The sequence below is a fragment of the Poecilia formosa genome, unplaced genomic scaffold (genome assembly GCF_000485575.1).
Source record: "Poecilia formosa unplaced genomic scaffold, Poecilia_formosa-5.1.2 Scaffold399, whole genome shotgun sequence".
Lineage (NCBI taxonomy): Eukaryota > Metazoa > Chordata > Actinopteri > Cyprinodontiformes > Poeciliidae > Poecilia > Poecilia formosa.
The window spans coordinates 436702-443661 of record NW_006800338.1 but is presented as its reverse complement, the minus strand read 5'-3'; the positions used below and the strand labels follow the sequence as shown (position 1 = coordinate 443661).

Sequence of the window (6960 nt, the reverse complement as noted above, 5' to 3'; positions counted from 1 at the left end):
TAGTTGGATGTGAGAGAGCAATGCTGTGTAGAATATAAATTAAAAGTGTGATTTACTGAGTCAGATGCCTTTGATAGATCAATAAACAGAGCAACACAAAGCTTTTTGTTTAAAGAGCCTGAATAAGATCATTATTAACCTCTAAACTAACAGGATTATGTTTTTTCCTAAAACCAGACTGGACTTTTTGTAAAACACAATTAGAATCTAAAAAAATCTTCAATTGATCTGCAGCTAATCTTTCAAAACCTTTTGCTATAATACATAGTTAGAAATTGGTCTGTAGTTGTTTACCTGTGACGATTCTCCACCCTTGAATAGAGGCAAAACAAATGCTGATTTCCAGACACTAGAGATTTTATTAGAGATTAGATTTAGATTAAAATATGAGACAAAGGCTCTGCTATAAACTCTGCAGCTAATTTTAGAAAGAAAGGATCCAGATTATCTGGCCCTGCTGACTTTTTGGTGAATTTAAATCATCAAGTAGAGAGCCAACAGAAATAAAATGCTCATTAAAATAATTTAAAATTGCTAATTTATCAGACACCATTTTACTTTTATTCCAAACAAAATCTGGAAAGTCCCTCAGTGGCGCCTGATCAGCAGCTGATTTCACTGTTTTATCAAAATTTCTTTGGATCATTTAAATTTTTTGGCATCTCAGCAAGGAAATAGTCTGACTTTGCTTTCTTAATTAATAAGGTACATTTATTCTGTAATTTCCTAAAACAGAGCCAGCTCTCCTCAGTTTTGTTTTTCTTGCCCAAGCAGCATCTCTTTGTTTTAGCAGAGCCCCAATAGCTGAGAGGAAAACCATGAATTGTTTCATCCCTTCACCATAATTTGACATACAGCAGCATGTTCACTTATTAGTCTTAAAAACTCTTCATGGAAATACTGCCAGGCAAGGTCAACGTTATCAAAGAGAGACTCTATTCCAGTTAAAATGTAACAAGTCATGAACAAAAGCTTCATCATTTGGGTGTTTTAATCTCTTTTGGTCAAGAAACGTGGCTTAGGTTTTGGTAACTAGAGATTTGTACCTACAGAACAATGTCACTAAGGTCGTTTGAAAAACTNAGTTTTGGATGCAACATTTTCTTTGTTTTTTAAAAGAATTATTGTAATAATAAGAGGTTCGTTCATATTAACTAATGGATAAATTGTTGCCACTTCTTTCTTAGATTTTTTTTTATATTGTTTATTTCCTTTTAACTTCTTCCAGTTTCTTTTTAAAGTCTGCTTGGCTGTGAACACAACAGTTTGACCTCAGTCTCATGAAATAAGCCTAGATTTTGCTATGATTTTTATTTTTGTTTTATATATATATATATATATATGTGTGTGTGTGTGTGTGTGTGTGTGTATATATACATTTAATTAGCAAATAAAACACAAGAATGGAAGAGCACACAGAGCAGACAGCATGCTGTAATGTCTGCCACAATTAGGGTTGCTACCTTTCAGAAATTAAAGTAAAGGACATTTAACAGCCAATTATGGGATGTAAATCCGTATTTTACGGGACGGGTGGCAACCCTAGCCACGATGGCAGACATTCTAGCATTGTGCTGTCTGGCTTCATGCAGTGGGAGACAACTGAGAATAGTCACGTTGTGTGGCTTTTGCTTGGTTACTTCTTGCTTCTTGCTCTTTGGTCAGTGTTCATAGTTGAGCGTCGTTCACCATGAGGGCATTGCCTCAACTGCTGTTTAATGGTGCAGACAGTGGTGATTTCTGACATAAATAATATGGACAAATGCCCAGGGCATTATCTTTTTAGATAAGCAGAACAAAGAGTTTGTTCTGCTTTTAATATGTCAGCTTTAAGTATTTAAAATATAGGTGTTTTTATGGGAATATGAATCTTACAGATTAATCTGATTAGCAATTTTTTATCATATTTCACATTTTATTGTGTCATGTAGCATGGGACACTGGTCTTGGTCTTGACTCAGTCTCGGACCCAAAAAGTCTTGGTCTGGTCTTTGTCTCGGGTTAGGTGGTCTTGACTACAACACGACATTTTACCTGAGAGTTTCCAGGTTGCAGTTTGGACTCTTCAGTCCAGCAGAGAGAAGCTTCACTCCTGAATCCTGCAGGTTGTTGTTACTCAGGTCCAGTTCTCTGAGACTGGAGGACTGGGAGCTGAGAACTGAGGACAGAGCTTCACAGCTTCTCTCTGAGAGGTTACAGACACTCAGTCTGAGGAGACAGGGAGACAACTCTGTCACTAATCCATTAAAACATATGTTTTACTTTCCAGTCAACAATATTTTTTCTGAAATATTGAAGGAACTGTTTTTTAACATTTCTCTATAAAGATCTTTGTTGTGAAATAGTTCATTCTATAGCTGGGCTTCCAGCTTCGAAGGAACTACAAGCAACAATGATATTGGCAAAAGAATAAATTGCACAATAAATTACATAAACCAAGTTTCAATTTCAGCACAAAGAGGAGTAGTTTTAGTGCTAGAATATGTACAGCAGGTGTCCCCAAACTACGGCCCGCGGGCCGGATCCGGCCCGCCTCCACATTTGGTCCGGCCCCCTGAACAATACCAGAGAGCATTCAGATTGTTTTTCATATATTGTATTTTCCGGACTATAAGCCGCTTATATGTGGATTTTTCTTCAACCACCAGGGGGCTCTTTAGCAGGAAGTGTGTCCTGTAACTGTGGGTGTTTTGTTTTGCATGGCGCATTGCTGCCATCTGTTGGACTTTTAGGGAACTGCTTTACTTTTATGTTATTTAATCAGTATGGTTGTTTGCTAGCTCCCGACCCCACTAAGGGACAAGGGTGTAAAGAAAATGGATGGACTGGTGGATGGTTGTTTGCTAGCGGTAGAGCAGATGAACAGACGAACGTCGCATTCCAGGTCGAGTTCTTCGAAGCAATGCCTGTAAGTAGCAGCTTATACTTCAAAATGAGCCTTTATGTTAACATATGATAGAAGAAGTAACTTGTTTATTGAATTAGTTTTGGAAATACCTGCGGGCGATTTGATTATGTGCTATGTCATTGCCAACTAGCAGGCTGCTAAGATTTCTTAGGGCGTTATGTACCATTGCAGCTCATAGCATTCTTAGGTAGTGTCAGGGTCTGTGTTTTTCTGTTTGTTTTTGTTAGTCTTTCTTTTTGTTTTTGGTTTGAGTTTTATTTCCCTGGAGCACCTGTCATTCCCCATGGCATCCACCAGATGACGTCAAGTTACAGAGCCCCTGGAGTACTGCGGGGGCAACCCCGTAGACACACCTGCAGCTCGTTTGAAGGGCGTGGACTGAGGATATAAGCAGCGGCTGAACGACTTCTCATCGCCTGAGTGTTTGCTTACCTTGGTAACATTCGTTCCAGAGAAAGGCCCTCTGTGATTTGCTCTGTGCTAACTCCTTGTTGTCATCTACACCAGGTGATCCTGTTGTCTCCTAGTTGTCCCCGAGTGAGCTGTCTGCCCCGGGGCTCAGAGTGAGCCTATGATCCTCGCTGTTATGAGTTACCTTCCTCGTGTGTCCTCCCTCGACGCCGCTGGTGTTACCAGCCGGACGCCACCCCTTGTGTGCTCGCCTTCCACCTGTCATCGGTCCATCTCCAGTGGATTCCCTTTCGGGACGCCAGAGGATCTACCAGTCCTAGCCCGAACCCATCTGGAGAAAGAAAACAACTGGACCAAGTCGAACTCTGCTCATTCTGCCACAAACAAACCAGTCCGCCCTCCAACGAAGCTCTATTATCCAGCGCTCTGCTCGCTATCACTCACCTTCAAACCAAGTAAGAACCAGTTCGTCTCATTCCTGAAAATTACTCGCCTTCCCGCACTAATCCTTTGTCTCTTGTTGACAGTAACACGAGCCGATCAACCGCTCCAGTACTCTTCCCCTTTTTCCCTTTCCCCTGGATTCAATAAACTTATCATTGTTCATTTATCTGCCTCTCCTGATTGTGTTCTTGCATGTGGGTTAGAAAACTTAATACCAACATGACAGAACACTCAGGCCAAATTACAACCTCAGCGGACACTATCAGAAGGGCTCTCTCTGAACAACGTACTCTAATTCAGTCCCACGACTCCGCGTTAAGAGAGCTGGGAAACCGTCAAGCAGAAACAAACCGCCAATTAACAGAACTCTCTAATTTCCTACAGAACTCAGTCCAACCAGTCCCAAGCACTTCATCTGCTCCCTCTGTGACTCCTGATCCACCTACCTGTTTCGTGTTTTCAGAGGTCTGTCCATCTGCACCAGATAAATTTTCAGGCGATGTTAAAAAGGTTCAAGGATTCATTCTCCAGTGTAATATAATCTTTAATCATTCACCGCAGAGTTTTTCCCACGATTCTAAAATATCCTACATGTTATCCCTGTTGACGGGTTGAGCCTTAGAATGGGCCGAAGCCCGGTTTACATCAGCCTTGAATTATGGATGTACATTTCCTGAGTTTTTAAAAGAACTGAAACAAGTGTTTTGTCAAGAAACTGAAGACTTCAGCCTCCCGTGATTTGCATGGGCTGAAGCAAGGCCAGAAAAGTGTATCCGACTTTGCTATAGATTTTAGAATCGAAGCTGCTGCTTCCGGTTGGAACGCCGCTGCTCTTAAGAGCACATTTTTTCATGCCTTAAGCGAACAAATTAAAGATGAACTGGCAACTTTAGATGAACTATAAAGTCTAGATGAATTTATAAACCTCACAATAAAACTGGATAACCGAATCCGCTCCAGGGCAAGAGAACAGTCTCGCCGGAGCTTTTCTCCACGGGCTTCTCAGACTCGCAGTCAGTTCCCCGTTTAGCATTCACCAACCTCTCCCTCAGCTCCAGAGCCTGAACCAATGCAACTGGGACACACACGCCTAACACCAGAGGAGGATGCGTTCACGGCTGTGTCTTTACTGTGGTGAGGTCAACTATGTTATCGCTAATTGTTCCATTTGTTTAAACCCGCAGGCCCGGCAGTAGTGGAATGAGATTGTTGCAGTAATGCAACAATAATGGATGCAAGCTGCTGTTGAAATCCGAAGAAGAAGGTGCCCATTTTCATTTAGCACATACTAGGACACGAAGGATCAGCACTTATACTGTTACAGTTACCGTTCGGAAACTACCGTAATCAGTTCAGTTAAATCTAAACTTGGCAACTTTTCTTTTTCTACCGTAATAAATGTGATATTCAACTGACCTGTTATGACTCAAATTTTGGGTGTCCGTCCCTCTCTGCTGCTGCTGCATCATTGTGGAAAACCTGGAGCGGCAGAGATATCTGCGGTTTCTATGTATATGTTTGCTGGTTTAAAAAAGAAAAAAAAAACTTTGGGGTTGTGGTTTATAGTCCAGTGCGGCTCATAGTTCGGAAAATATGGACTATAATCGTTCCTGGATTTTTTTCTGTGAAGAACCCAGAGAGGGTTATTTGATTGTGCTTTCTGGAAAACAATATATTTTTACATTTAGGCACTCCTGCAATCGTCACACCTTTTCTGTGACAAACTGACTCCGGCCGCCACCAGAGAAGGGAAAAGTTTGAGGACCCCGATGTACAGCATGGCTACTCCCTGAAGGAAGTCAGACACAATTTTACTCATGAACTTCCATTGAGTAACATCGGGGACAAAATGCATCAGTAGATAAATTAAAACAAGATCAATCAATATTTATCTCATAATTGGTAGATTTTGCTCTACCAAAAGTAAATTAATTAACAACCTATGTCCTTACAGAGCTTTCTTGGAGGCTTTAACCACTGGCAGCAGCCTCAGAAGAGCCTCCTCTGAAGCAGAGTATTTCTTCAGGTCAAACACATCCAGANCAGGTGTGCTGAGTTGTCTTATAGGCTCCTGAAGGCCTGAGTGAGTGAGACGGGTGTGCTTGATTTTCTGTGAGGCACGTGCCAGCTGGGTGGAGATGGTATTGCACTCACACCAATACACCACTTGCTGTTTTAACTTGACAGTGACTATTCCTAATGCTACATGTTCTAGCAGCAGAAATATTTTTTTCTGTTGAAGCTGAACTGGATTAATGAAGTTCATTATAGAAATTAATGTTTCTCTTGCCAGCCTCTTTGCTGGCTGCTGTATTGCAGTTTTTTAAGGCTGGAGGCCAAATATAGAATTAACCAGTTCACAATGCATGTATAGTAAAGATGTGGAAAATGACTTTTTTCAATCATCGTTGACTGGAACAAAAAGCATAAATTTTGAATAATTATTTAACATTGTCTCCCTGTCTCCTCAGACTGAGTGTCTGTAACCTCTCAGAGAGAAGCTGTGAAGCTCTGTCCTCAGTTCTCAGCTCCCAGTCCTCCAGTCTCAGAGAACTGGACCTGAGTAACAACAACCTGCAGGATTCAGGAGTGAAGCTTCTCTCTGCTGGACTGAAGAGTCCAAACTGCAACCTGGAGACTCTCAGGTAAAATGTGACCAATCCTGGTGAAACCAGATTTCTGTCCTTTACCTGCTTTCAAAGATGATGTAATTATTATTTGATATAATAATTGATGTCTGACTGTGACATGGTTAACCTGCTAAATCTCAACACATAATAATGGATAATTTTCATTTCCTCCAGGCTGAAAGAATCATAAAGAGAGTTATTAAGAAAAGTGGAGGTCAGGCTTTGACTGATAGTGTAACTCTGGACTATTGACAGAACAAAGGAGATTATTGCAGATCTTTCCAACCAGCAGTTGCCAGACTTTCTCAACCATCATGTGGAAAATGTTGCTTTTCATTACCTACATAAGGAAATTCAGTTTTATTACCATTTTATGTTTTCAACAGGTTAAGATCCAGTTTCTTGACTTTTTCCTCTCCTATAAATGTCCAGTTCAGACCTTGGTCTCTACCTCAATGTTCTCAACTTCTCATCATGTGATGAATTGTGTGTCTGCAGCTTATCAGGCTGTTTGGTCTCAGAGGAAGGCTGTGCTTCTCTGGCCTCAGCTCTGACCTTTAACCCCTC

General features: G+C 41.1%; 1 long non-coding RNA gene across 1 annotated transcript; it reads left to right on the top strand.

The window, feature by feature from the left end:
- Positions 1–6210: 6210 nt before the first annotated feature.
- Positions 6211–6960, top strand: LOC107833509 (uncharacterized). The gene is made up of 2 exons (XR_001659256.1): positions 6211–6408; positions 6892–6960. It is a non-coding gene; the product is annotated as an uncharacterized LOC107833509 (long non-coding RNA).